Source organism: Chiloscyllium punctatum, chromosome 20 (assembly GCF_047496795.1).
Source record: "Chiloscyllium punctatum isolate Juve2018m chromosome 20, sChiPun1.3, whole genome shotgun sequence".
In the NCBI taxonomy this organism is placed as follows: Eukaryota; Metazoa; Chordata; class Chondrichthyes; order Orectolobiformes; family Hemiscylliidae; genus Chiloscyllium; species Chiloscyllium punctatum.
The window spans coordinates 35,498,561-35,513,180 of record NC_092758.1 but is presented as its reverse complement, the minus strand read 5'-3'; the positions used below and the strand labels follow the sequence as shown (position 1 = coordinate 35,513,180).

The window sequence follows — 14,620 nt, the reverse complement described above, 5'->3', positions numbered from 1 at the left end:
GGCAACCAAACTGAACTGCAAGTTTAACTATTAAATAGCTTTGCTCAGGACATCAAAAAGCAGTTGTTAATTTTTTCAAGTGTCATGGATAGCACATGAGGAGGTCATTTATTCATGAAGATCCCCCAGTTTCCTTCGAAAGATATTTGTGAATCTGCTTCCCTTCAAGCATTGCTTTTCAGATCATAATCATAAATTTCTGTTCCCAAGTGCTGCCTGTGGTTCTTTGTCAAATACCTTAGAGAGAGGAGGAAAACATCTTCAAGGCAGGCATCCTTGCAAGAGGATTCGCAGTAGGGTTAAAATCAGCACCACTAATCCATGCTGCCTGAACTGCTGTACTCTTCCAGCACCACTAATCCAGAATCTGGTTTCCAGCACCTGCAGTCATTGATTTCACCTAATTGATTTTAACCCGCCTTGAAGATATTTTCCTCCTCTCTCTAAAAGAATCTCAGGGAGTCCCTCTCCCACTGCAACTCCCAGGTCATTTCCTCTGCCCTGAAGCTCTTCAACCATGTCCTGAAACAAACTCGTTACCACAGCCACATTTGCTTCCTCTCCCTCACCACCAGACGCCTGGAGGAAGAACGTCTCATCTTCCACCTTGGAACACTTCAACCCCAGGGCATCAATGTGGACTTCAACAGTTTCCTCATTTCCCCTTCCCCCACCTCACCCCAGTTCCAAACTTCCAGTTCAGCACTGTCCCCATGGCTTGTCCTACCTGCCTATCTTCTTTTCCACCTATCCACTCCACCCTCTTCCCCCCCCCGACCTATTATCTTCATCCCCTCCCCCACTCACCTATTGTACTCTATGCTACTTTCTCCCCACCCCAACCCTCCTCTCACTTATCTCTCCACCCTTCAGGCTCTCTGCCTGTATTCCTGATGAAGGGCTTTTGCCCGAAACGTCGATTTACTGCTCCTCGGATGCTGCCTGAACTGTTGTGCTCTTCCAGCACCACTAATCCAGAATCTGGTTTCCAGCATCTGCAGTCATTGTTTTTACCTTCGGCCCAACAAGTCCACACCAACCCTCCGAAGAGTAACCCACCCAGACCCATTTCCCTCTGATTAATGCACCGACCTGCACATCTTTGGAGTGTGGGAGGAAACCGGAGCACCCACAGGAAACCCAAGCAGACATGGGGAGAATGTGCAAACTCCACTTAGACAGTCGTCCGAGGCTGGAATCAAATGTAGGACCCTGGTGCTGTGAGACAGCAATGCTAACCACTGAGCCACAATGCCACCCTGGATATTAAATTATGAAGTAACTTTCAACAAGTCATGATCTTCAAGTTATTACTTGAACCACATGCAAATTGGGAGAGACCTAAGCAGATCAGAGAGATTATTGCATGGCTCAAAGACTGACATGAGAGACGTATGTTCTGGTTTGTGGGGCACGGGCACCAACACTAGGGAACATTGTACTTGGGGCGTTGGGAATGGCCTCCAGCTGAAACATGCGGAACATTTGCCAGAGCTCTTGCAAGCCACATAATTGGAGACATAGAAAGGATTTTAAAATAAATAGTGGGGGCAAGGGATCAAATTTAGGAGTATGTTGTAAACCAAAAACAAGGCAAAAGAAAGAGATATCAATACAAGAAATGATAAGCAGACTGTGATAGGAATGGATGGAGTACAAATCTAAGAGTAAAGTAAGAGATAAGCCTAGCAGATACAAAATGAATAAAGCTAAAGACTCTGCATCCAAATGCATGTTGTGTTTGAAACAAAACAATTGAATTGAGAGCGCAAATAGAAATAAGTCTGATCGGGTTGCAATTAAAGAAACATGGTTGTGAGATGACATATGTTCCTGAATGTTGATGGGTACAGGAAGCTAGGAAAAGACAGATGGGTAACTCTGTAATTAACAATGGTATTAGCACAACAGAGGGTCAAGAGGGATACTCCTTAATTTCAGAAAACTAAGGCATAGAAACAGTTTAGGTAGAGATGAGAAATGGTAAAGCTGTAAAAATTGAAATGTTGGTGACTATGGAAATCAGAAACAAAGACAGAAATTGCTGGAAAAGCTCAGCAGGTTTGCCAGCAGCTGTGGAGAAAAAAAAAGAGTTAACATTTCAGTTCTGGTGACCCTTCCTCAGAATGATAAAGCTAGTTTTTCCTCAGTGTGATCATATTGTGGTGCCAGGACCCTGGAACAGTGGAGTGTGGAGCGGTGGAAGAGGTGTGGGTTGGAGGGAGTGCCTGCGAGGGAGTAGTAGGGGGATGCCTATGAGGGGCAGATGAGGAGGTGAAGCTATTTAACAACAGGCTTTTAAAGTTAAAAGCACCTATCTTCCCATTTGGAATTTAGGAGAAAGTGAGGACTGCAGATGTTAGAGATCAGAGTTGAAGAGTGTGATGCTGGAAAAGCACTGCAGGTCAGGCAGCATCTGAGAAGCAGGAGAATCGGCATTTTGGGCACAAGCCTGATGCTAGTTCCTGTTGAAGGGCTTATGCCCGAAATGCCAATTCTCTTGCTCCACGGATGCTGCTTGGCCAGCTGTGCTTTTCCAGCACCACATTTGGTATTTAGGACAGGATTCAAGCCCACAAAATTGTGACAGAATGTGAGATTTTTTTTGTATATTTTAATATAATTTATTTTAGTGTTTGGATTTTGAACAATTGGTATGTGGGTTTGGGTCTGTATGTTTGAGAGAGTTCAATAATTAACTTGTGATTATTTCTGCAGTCACTTTAAAAATTAAATTTAGTGCGAGAGAGCGAGCCCCTTGAGTTATGGTTAAGGTTAAGTGGGGATTTCTTTGCATTACAAGAACTTTACAAGCAGACAGAATAACCAAGCTAAGACCTTGGCTATTCAACCTATCCATATCCCTCATGATTTTATAAACATCGACAAGTCACCCTCAGGCTTTTTAAACTGCATCAGTCCATGTGTTATAGGTTGTCACACAACCTCCTTTTAATTTGGAAGGATCAGGATTTTTTTTGTTTTGATGAGGGAAAAATCCTAAAACTTGGAAAGCTTTTGGTTTTCAGTTCACAGAGGTCCTGATGAAGTTAGATGTGTGAAATACCTTTACCTGAAGAAAGAAAATAGTTCAGAACAATTCAGAATAAGGATTTTAACTTGAAAGTTCAAGACAAGAAGTGTTTGGTTAGAACAGTGATGAAGTTATTCAAAGTTGAGAAAGTCTAAGCTCAGTTGCATGACTAATCAAAGAAGAGGCAGCCATACTCTCATGACTGGAAACTAAAAGAAATAGTTTATAGATGTGATAGAGAAGCAAAACCTCCTTGGAATTTTGAGTAAAGTGATGATAGCATAAATGGGATTGTATTTTCGCTGTTATTTCGGACTCAATCATCTCAGCTCCAGGACATCTTTGCAGGAGTTCCTCAAGGTAGTATCCTACGCCAAATCATCTTTAGCTGCTTCATCAGTGATCTTCCTTCCTTCATTAGGTCAGAAGTGGAGATGTTCACTGATGACTACACAATGTTCAACAACATTCATAACCCGTTAGATACTGAAGGTGTCAATGTTCAAATGCAACAAGATCTGGACAATACCCAGGTTTGAGCTGACAACTGGCAAGTAACATTCACCCCACACAAATGCCAGGCTATGACCATCTCCAATAAGAGACATTCTAACACCAACTTCCATCTAGAAGGCCAAGCATAGCAAATATATCAGATCACCACTAGCTTGATGTTACCCTTCAATCACTCCCCATCTGACTTGGAAATATATCACAGTTGCTTCACTGTCACCGGGTAAAATTCTAGAATTCCCTCCCTAAGGGCATTGTGTGACAACCTATAACACGTGGACTGATGCAGTTTAAAAAGCCTGAGGGTGACTTGTCGACGTTTATAAAATCATGAGGGATATGGATAGGTTGAATAGCCAAGGTCTTTTTCCTAGGCCGGAGGAGTCCAAAACTAGAGGACATAGGTGTAAGGTGAGAAGGACAAGATTTAGAAGAGATCTGACGGGTAACTTCTTCACGTAGAGAGTGGTGTGGGCATGGAACAAGTTGCCAGAGGAAGTGGTGGAGGCTGTACAATTACAACATTTAAAATTCTTTGTGATAATCTACATTTAGATGAAAAAAATTAGTCATATGGGTAAAAGGTAACCTAAATGAGAAATTCATAGAATGTGTGCCAGATAGTTTCTTAGAACCTTATGTTCTGAAGACGATCAGGCAGCATGGTTTTATTAGACTTGATACCATGCACTAAAATTAATCATTTAATAAGAAGGCATCCCAAAGAAGCAGCAACCATAATATGAAGAATTTTACATTTAGTTTGAAGGGAGAGGGGAGTGGGTCCAAGAGAGAGTGGTGAGGGGTGAAGGGGGAGAATTTAAGGAAGGATAGAGTTTAAAGTTGTAGCATTATAAGGCAGCAAGTTATATTTCCTAACTGCCACTGGTTAAAGCCAATATGTTCATAACAGATTTTTTTGCAAAGTACAGGACCATGGCGAATGGTTTGTTTTAACCAGTGTTGATCAGTCAGGCAAACTGGGAATTTTGCATTACTTATTCTTAATCCTTTTCACATTTGTGACAAATTTGGGAATTCAGGGTACTACCCAGAGAATTGTGATGAAGTGTGGGGGCTTGTGCTCAGGATTTTGGATCAAAAACAAAAACACCACAAGATTGGGTGCAGTGACAAAAAAGGGATAAAGTAAAAAAAAGGAACCATCATATTCTATATGATCAAAATAAGGTGTCATTAGATGGGCCTGACAAACATACAAGAGACCCCAGAAGCCAGGTTGATTGAATAGACAAGCAAATTAGAAGTAGAATTGCCTGCCAGGGCTATGAAAGTAGAAACAATTGAAAGACTAGCACAACATTTCGGCTTAATGGAAATACAAGAGAGTCCAAATACTCCAAGTAATGAGACATCGGAATCAATTCATATTGAGTTACAGTTAAAGCAGTTTGAGCATGAGGAACAAATAAAGAAGCTGGAGAGAGACTGGGAAATGAAAAAGTTGGAAGAGAAGAGTGAATTCCAAAGTGCAGGATAAAAAAAGATAAAAGGAGATAGAATTGAAAAGATTGGAATGGAAAAATTAAGGAGAATTAGTACTTAACCAAGACTCAAATGAACAGGAAGAGACAAAATAAGCACTTATAGAGTCATAGAGATGTACAGCACAGAACAGACCCTTCAGTCCAACTCGTCCATGCCGACCAGATATTCCAACCCAATCTAGTCCCACCTGCCAGTACCTGGCCCATATACCTCCAAACTTCTCCTATTCATATTCCCATCCAGATGCATTTTAAATGCTGCAATTGTACAAGCTTCCACCACTTCCCCTGGCAGCTCATTCCATACACACATCACCCTCTGTGTGAAAAGGTTGCCCCTTAGGTCTCTTTTATATCTTGCCCCCTTCACCCTAAATTTATGCCCTCTAGTTCTGGACTCCCCGACCCCAGGGAAAAGACTTTGTCTATTTATCCTATCCATGCCTCTCATGATTTTATAAACCTCTTTGAGGTCACCCCTCAGCCTCCGACACTCCAGGGAAAACAGCCCTAGCCTATCAAACTCTCCCTATAGCTCAAGTCCTCCAACCCTGACAATATCCTTGTAAATCCTTTCTGAACCCTTTCAAGTTTCACAATATCTTTCAGATAGGAAGGAGACCAGAATTGCACGCAATATTCCAACAGTGGCCTAACCAGTGTCCTCTAGCTGCAACATGACCTCCCAACTCCTGTACTCAATACTCTGACCAATAAAGGAAAGCATACCAAACGCATTCTTCACTATCCTATCTACCTGCGACTCCACTTTCAAGGAGCTATGGAAGCTGCACTCCAAGGTCTCTTTGTTCAGCAACATACCCGAGGACCAGGAGAGAGAATGAACATTTCGAGAGACAGATCGTGAATACTGGCCTGAAGTTATGATAGTTAAAAAGGAGACAGCTGAAGCCAAAGAGGACTATAATGGGGAATATTATAGTCATAATCTTTAGCCCATTAAAAAAAAAGTTTAAGTTTGAACATTTTGTATCAAAGTTTTCGGAAAGCAAACATGTCGGCATTCTTAAATGAAAACTGAAAGAGCTGCGGATGCTGTACATCAGAAACGAAAACAGAGATTGCTGGAAAAGCACAGCAGGTCTAGCAGCATCTGTGGAGAGAAATCAGAGTTAACATTTCTGGTCGAGTGACCCTTCTTCAGAGCAGTTGGCATTTCTTATCATTTCAGAAAATCGCAAGAAAGATGGTTTGACCCAAGGAAAACTGGATGCTTCCCATCCAGATCACATTAACAAGTAAAACACAGCAAATTTATGTCTCACAGTCAGAGAAGGTTTCTCAGGATTATGATACTGTAAAAACAAAACAAAACCTATACATGTGCATATGAATTGGTTCCAGAAGCATACAGGTACAAGTTTTAAAATTTAAGCAATAGCTGCACAAACATTATAGAGAATTTGAAAGGGGTAAACAACATAATTTTGACAAGTGGATACAAGCATTATAAGTTAAAGACACATATGAAGTTCTCAGATAGATCATGTCCTTCAAAAAAAATCGAAGAATTTTAAAACTCACTATCTTTTTAAATAAGAACCCAGTTTGAAGAGAATTGCAATTGCTAAACAGGCAGCAGTAATGGATGATTATTATTAGCTGATCTATGGAACTAACATTCTGTTCTGTCACCTCCACAGACTCAATAAGGATAAAGCACAACAGAATGAAAAGAAGACAAGCAGTTATGATAAGGAAAGAACAGCAGGGAAGACTCCAAGATCTCATCCTCTGATCAGAAGGGTAAGTACTGAAGATGGAGATGAAAATCCAAGACCAAAGCATTTCCATTACAATAAAGTGGGACAACTTCAATCAGAATGCTAGAAGCTGTGAGGGAAGCCCAGGGAATGCACTGGGGTTTGTAAGAATCAGACAAAAAAAAATCTCAAAAAGAAAATAATGTGAATCTGACCGGAGCTTTAACTACAATCTGGAAACCGAAGATTAAAAACTGTTATGAGTGGAAGGGAGGTGAATAGGGTATAGGTGAAAACTATGAAAGAGGAATAAAAAAAATGGAAAATAACCTCTTCTGCTTCCAGTAATGAAGCTAAACCCTTAACTACATTAAGGGACACAGCAGCTACTCAAAATCTTTTGCTGGAGAAAGGTTTAGAGTTCCACCCAGAGAGTTTAATGAAAGCTAAAAAGTGGACTAAATGGGATAAGTTGAGAATATATCCCAGTTCCACTGTACAAAGTACAATTGGATTGTGATTTTTAACTGCATCAGTGGTGGTACAGGTGATTAAGAAATTACACGTAAACGGAGTAATGATTTGGTTACAGTGAAGTTTATAGTTTTATCCATAATTACAGAAAGTGTAGCGGCGTTAAAGGGGCAGAGTTACAACAAGTCCCAGGTATTATTCCATTGTATGTAGCCATTGCTTTGGTCACCTTAATGTACATCACCAGAGATCAAAGTAATATCACAGGTAGATATTAGAGCAGCCAAAACTTTCCTCAATAAAGAGGATAATGCAAATGAAGTATTTTGCATTCATTAACTGAGGCTTAGAATGCAGATCCCAAGTTAAAGAAGTGAACACACACAGCTCACACTGAAGCAGAGGCTGAAGGATTTCTGGAGTTCTATTATATTGAAAGTGAAGTTTTGAGAGGAAATAGAGACAGCCCCAGAATCTGTGGATGAGAAATAGACTTTTTCATCATAGTCATAGAGCTATACAACTGGAAGCAGGCTCTTCGGTCCAACCAGTCCACACTGACTATGTTCCCAAACTAAACTAGTCCCACTTGCCTGCTCCAGGCCCATATTCCTCCAAACCTTTCCTAGTCACGTAGTTATCCATATGTCTTTCAAACGTTCTGACTGTATCAGCACCCAACACTTCCTCTGGCAGTTCATTCCATACATGAACCACTCTCTATGTAAAAACATTGCCCTTCATGTCCTTTTAAAACCTTTCTGGTCTCACCTTAAAAATATGCCCCTTGGTTTTTAACTCCCCCACCCTAGGGAAAATACCTTTGTTATTCACCTCATCTATGCCCCTTATGATTTTATAAACCTCTATAAAAGTCGCCCCTCAACCTTCTCCAAACCAGTGATAAAAGACTCAGACTATTTTTATATCTCAAACTCTTATTCCTGGCAACATCCTATTAAATCTTTCCTAAACTCTCTCCGGTTTAAACATATAACAGGGTGACCAGAATTGCACACAGCACTCTAGAAGGGGCCTGACCAACCTGCTGTTACAACCTCAACATGACATCTCAACTTCTATACCCAATGGTCTGAGCAATGCAGGCAAGTGTGCTAAACACCTCCTTAACCACCCTGTTTACCTATGAAGCATATTTCAAAGAATTGTGTATCTGAACCCCTAGGTGTCTCTGTTCTACCACACCACCCAGGGCCCTACCATTAATTGCATAAGTCCTGCCTTTGTTTGTTTTACCAAAATGCAATATCTCACATATATCCAGATAAAGTCCATCTGCCACTCCTCAGCCTATTCATCCAAATGATCAAGATCTCTTCTTAATAAAACTAATAGAAATATGATGACTAGACCCAAAATGTTGCCCTACTATCACTTCAGTCGCTTGCTCTGCCTTATTTCCCAAGAGAAGGTCAAGTTTTGCTCTTTCTCTAGTAGGAACATTTACATATTGATAAAGAAGCTCTTCTTGAACATAGTTAACAAATTCCTCACCATCCAAACCTTTAACACTATTGCAGTCCCAGTCAATGTCTGGAAAGTTAAAATCCCCTTATACAACCCTATCTTTCTTGCAAAAACCTGAGATTTCTCTACACATTTGCTCCTGAATTTCGCTCTCATTACTGGGGGGGGCCTTTAGTGCAATGTCATGAAGGTGATCATCCCTTTCTTATTTCTAACTTCAACCCATATATTTTCACTGAACGGTCCCTCAGAAATATCCTGTCTAATTAGAGTAGAAATGTTTTCCTTAATCAAAAACACCACTCCCCTTCCTCTCTTGCTTCCCTTTCTATCCTTCCTGTAGCATCTCAAACCCAGAACATTGAGCTACCAGTCCTATCCTTCCCTCAGTCAAGTTTCTATAATAGCTATGACATCCCAGTCCTGCGTTCCAGTACATGCCCCGAGTTCATCAGCCTTACTTGTAAGACCTTTTGGATTGAAATTCTTCAGAGTTGCCTCGTTCTTTGACTTGCTCTTCCCTGTCTTTTCTAGTCAATTTAGTCTTTTCTGAGTCAGAATCATCCTCATCTGTCTTTCTACTCTCACTGCTATTTAGGATGTATGTCCTAGCTATGCCCTTCCTATTAATGTGCACAACAACTTCCGGCTTCTCACTCTTCCCTTTGAAACATTCTTAGCCCTGGCACTAGAAAAGCATCATTCTATCCGAGATTCGCACTCACTGCAGCGGACTCTCCTGTCTGTGCCCCTGACAGGAGAGTTGCCTACAATTTTTTTTAAAATCGTGACAAACCTTGTTTAATATAATATTCATTCTTACCGCCCAAAATCTGACTGCGACTTATGTTGTCCTCTAAGAGACTATCCCTTTCAATAGGATCCAAAATGGAATATTTGAGAGAGGAATAGACATTTGAGACTTCTGAACTACCTACCTAGACTTGAAACATTATCTTGCTCTCTCTCCATGGATGCTGACTGATCTTAAGTTCAATGCTGGAGACCACAGCAGAACACAAGAACTTAGAGCAGGAGTAGGCCATTTGGCCCTTCGAGCCTGCTCCGTCACTCAATAAGATCATGGCTGATCTATTCATGGACTCAGCTCCACTTAGCCGCCCTCTCACTGTCCTTAATTCTTTTATTGTGAAAAAAAAAATCTATCTTAGCTCTAAAAAACATTTACTAAAGTATTGTCAACTACTTCACTGGTCAGGGAATTCCATAGATTTACAACTTCTCAATTCCATCCTAAATCTGCTCCCCCTGATCTTGAAGCTTGGCCCTCTTGTCCTAGTTTCACCTGCCAGTGGAAACATCCGTTCTACTTCTATCTTATCCATTCCCTTCAAAGTTTTATACGTTCCTATAAAATCCCTACTCATTCTTCTAAATTCCAATGAATATAATTCCAGTCTACTTAGTCTCTCTTCTTAAGCCAATCCTGTCAACTCCGGAATCAACCTAGTGAACTCCTCCATACCCCCTCTAGTGCTAGTACATCCTTTCTCAAGTAAGGAGATCAAAACCGCAGACAGTACTCCAGGTGTGGCCTCACCAGTACCCTGTACAGCTGCAACATAACCTCCCTACTTTTAAACTGAATCTCTTTAGCAATGAAGGACAAAATTCCATTTGCCTTCCTAATTAATTGTACCTGCAGACTAACCTTCTGTGATTCATGCCCAAGGACACCCAGGTCCCTCTGCACAGCAGCATGCAGCAACTTTTTATCATTGAAGTAAATTCCTTTTTAGTGTTACTCAAACCAAGTAGATGATTTCACATTTATTAACAATGTATTCCATCTGCCAGACCTTTGCCTATTCACTTAAAGTATCTATGTTCCTCTGCAAAAGTTTCATAGTCCTCTGCACACTTTGCTCTGTCACATCTTAATGTCATCTGCAAACTCTGACACACTACGTGTGGTCCCAAACTCCAAATCATCTGTATTAATTGTGAATAATTGCGGTCCCAACACTGATCCCTGAGGCACACCACTAATTACTGATTGCCAACCAGAATAACACTCATTTATTCCCACTCTTTGCTTCCTGTTAGTCAACCAATCCTCTATCCATGCTAATACTTTACCCGTAAGGCCATGTATCTTTATCTTGTACAGCAGTCTTTTGTGTGGCACTTTGTCGAAGGCCTTTAGAAAATTTAGGTACATCACACCTAGTTGGTTGTTCTCAGTACCTTCTTACCTTTGCTGGCCCATCTATCTGACTGTTCTTGCTGTGTAACCACCTCTCAAAATCTTCTAGTCATCACATTGTGTCCCTTGAATGCCCTGAGTAACATTAAGCCTAAAAAGCTCTTAAAAGCACCTTAAATATAAATATAAACTACCCTTCCTTACTCACAGATTTTAACCATAATCATACAAAAGATAAAAAAATTAAACAAATAAACTTTTTTAAAGAAATCAAGCACTTAGCTGAAACAAATGAAAAATACCTTAAGTCCTCCAATTGTCTGTTTTCAATCTCTGAATAAAACAAAATCTCTCTCCAGAGCCATCCACATATAGGCCTTTCCACAAGGTCCGTATGTAAAACAATCTCTCAGCCTTCGCGTATACTTTTCTCATATAATTTTTTTTTAAGTATAAAGTTTCAAACACTAAAAACAAATCCTCTCCAGGTTGAAACTCGACAAAAACTTGGAAGTCTCTCCCACACAAACTCTGTTTGAAATAAAAATCTCCCCTTCTTTGTGTTTTTTTTTTGTCTATAAAAACTCCAAATAATGATTCAAAATAAAAAAAAATTATGCTTCTGATATATAATAACCATAAGAAATCTACAAGAAAGCCTGCAACTCAACAGCAGCTGCAAGAATCATATCATGGTCCCACCCACATGTCACAAGATGATAATGAGCACTGCACTTGAAATTCCTTTCGCAGGGCATATTGGAATTTGGAAAACACAAGCATTCATAAATAGGCCCAGATATCATAAAAGGATGTGGTGCAATTCTGTAAAATATGTCATACATTTCAGATAGTAAGTATGGCTCCATGCAAAATCAAAACAGCTCCTTTAATCCCCATACCAGTTTTTGAAGAACTATTCAATAGGGTGTTAGCTAAGTCAAGGAAAATTCGAGATGTGATAAATAAACCATTGTTTTGTTTGAAACAAGGGATAAAAGTATTCAATCTGAATCCCCAATCCAGGAATTGGTAATGCACAATACTGTCATAGTAAAAGATGAACAACAAAAGTTTATTCAATTAGAAGAATGTGAAAGAACTATTTAGTGTCCTACAGCACGTTCATCCACACCATCAGGATTAAATTTAATTGCAGTTCTCAGGAAGTAATCATTTTTGCCAAATGTACAGGAGAACAAGGAAATGCAAGTAAATTCTGTACAATTAAATAAATGTAAATATCAAGGGACATTCTTTAACAGTCTCCATAGGCAGCACAATGTTCAGCTCTGGAAATAACGACGTTGCTGGACAAGGGAAAACTTAGTATATGCAGTCAGCCCTTCTACAGCTAAAAGAATGTATCGTAGTTAATTCTCCTTACACATACTACAGGAGGACTCAGGCGTGCAGTTTAACTTCAGATTTATTCAAACAACTTCGGTCTTAGACTGGCTGAACAGACTTTTGTCTGATACTCCGTCCTGACTGTCCATACAAACAGAAAAACAGCACATACACATATGTTATTGTACAAAATTAAAATGTAATAAATGGATATAGTCCATCCCAAATTTTTCTCATCCTTTCTACAAGAATCTACTTAAGTTTTCTAATTTGCTCTCAGGGTTGTTACAGGCCTTAGGGTGTCCAAGGTTCATACCTGCAAAATAGGACTTATAAGACTAACTTTCCTTATTCATGTTGGAACTTTTTTTAAAATTTACTTATTTGACTAGCTCAAGATAGCCAATTCCAGTTTTTTTTTCCCTTTTATGTTCCACCAACCCTTGCTTCTCTGTATGTTTCTGCAATGTACAGAATATTTTCCACAAGAAATAATACTTTTACTATATTTAGGCACTTTGAAATTCATTTTGAAAAGTAGCATGCTATTCACAAAGAAATTCACATTTTATAACTCTTTTCATCAAACTAGTTTTGAATCTGTGAAGATTGAGGACTACCTCTCGTTTCAGTACTGATGTCAGTCAAATGTAAGGGATGTCGTCATTGCAACAGTCATAGCAACTGTGAATGTAATCCAATTTTCAGTAGGGTAAAAAGATTTTCACAAGTGTCTACCTCTTTCTTTACAACAACTGACAATAATTCATCTGCCGGTTCTGCCTGTATCCTTACTCTGTCCTGATTGACATTTCAGATCAGCTTCATCTCATTGCAATCAGCGAGGCTGAAGAGTGAGGGAAGCAGTCTCAACTAAGCTCCCAAGTTACCTTCCTTGGCTTGCAAGACAGTGGTATGCTGGTTCAATTTTCTGTTTGACTTGTTTTGATTAAAGCTAAAATCATGGAAGTCGTCTGTTTTATGATCTATTGCAAAATTAATATCCAGATTTTCCAATCACAAAGTTGGATCTATTTGCACTATTTTCCTTGTGCTATGCATTGCATTGTGTAGGACATTGCTTTCCTGTCAGCAATCATTTTTACTCTCGCTCTTTTACCAATTCCCACAGCAATTTATTTTCCTTATCCAGCTGTAAGGCACACAAATGAGCATCATTGGCCAACTTATTCCAGACTGCTTCTAACTCAGTTGTTCCTTTCACAAACTCTTTCAAAAGCCTATAAAGGACACATTCATATTTACTATTGCGTACTTCTGTAATTATAGCACACTCCTGTTACTGATGATCCTAACTTTTCCATTAAATTATCAGCTGTATTTTAAATTATCCCAATGCCAGCTTAATTTCAAACAAAGTCTGCTGTTTCTCAAATTCAAAACCAATTAAACCTCAATTCCTGTGGAATAATCCCACTTGAAAACACAGGGACAACTGCCCCAGCAACATTTTACTGATGAGCGGTCTGGTCTAACTGGAACAGCCTGAACTACTACCTGTTCACCGATAGCAACCATCAGCATGCCTCTACCCTCCCCCTAACCCCCTCCCCCTGCACACTCAACACCTCCTGTCCAAAGACCTCCCTCAGGTTCTTTTGATGCTCAAACTGCTCTCCGGTAGACTTGCTGCACTGACTGGGTGGTAAATACAACATGCTCACCCCTTGACAGGGTCAAATTGATACAACTATCCTACCAAACACGCCAACTGTTGTGGTTAATTCTCCCTGCACAAACCACAGAAGGACTCAGCTATGCAGGTTAACCTAGTGTTGGTTCAAACAACCTCAGTCTTAGACAGGCTTAACAGGGTTCTGTGTGATGTGCTGTCCTAGCTCTGTCCCATGTCTGTCCAACGCACACAAAAAAGCATCAACCTTTATACCCCCGCAATCACACACGTATACTTTCTTGGACAAGAACGAAATGAAAACAAACAGAATTCTCATGTCACAAGTCTTTCCCTTATTCTTTCTATGGGAAACTAGTTAAACTCTACGTGATACAGGCCTTAGTGTGTACAAGTTCACACCTGCTTCAATGAACTTATACTGCTGGCTCACCTTACTTTTCTCAGAACCACATTTTATAAAATCTTATATAGTTCCTGCTACAAATACAAAATAGCTGTTAAGTACCCTGCCAAAAATTCTCCTTTAGAATCAAATGTAGATGTGAGAAACTATCAATATTTCCCAGAATATTAGATGCAAGCTTTGAATTGGGGAAACTTCTTGGTGACTCTAATGAAGGAGAGTAGGGCCTAGGAAAAGCATCAAATTTGAGGGACAGGAAATTAAATTTAAATCACAATCAAACTTCTGGATCTCGACCCTGA

The 14,620-nt window shown here is 39.9% G+C and overlaps 1 protein-coding gene across 2 annotated transcripts in view; it reads right to left on the bottom strand.

The window, feature by feature from the left end:
• LOC140492033 (pterin-4-alpha-carbinolamine dehydratase 2-like) overlaps positions 1 to 14,620 on the bottom strand; it is a 65,406-nt gene that overhangs the window by 13,404 nt on the left and 37,382 nt on the right. Inside the window, exon 1 of one of the 2 annotated variants that reach the window (XM_072590683.1) lies at positions 11,211 to 11,441. The exons of the other annotated variant lie outside the window; for it this stretch is intronic. The gene's annotated coding sequence lies outside the window, so the exon portion shown is untranslated. Of the gene's footprint in view, positions 1 to 11,210; positions 11,442 to 14,620 lie in introns of those variants that run through there. 2 annotated transcript variants of the gene reach the window in all.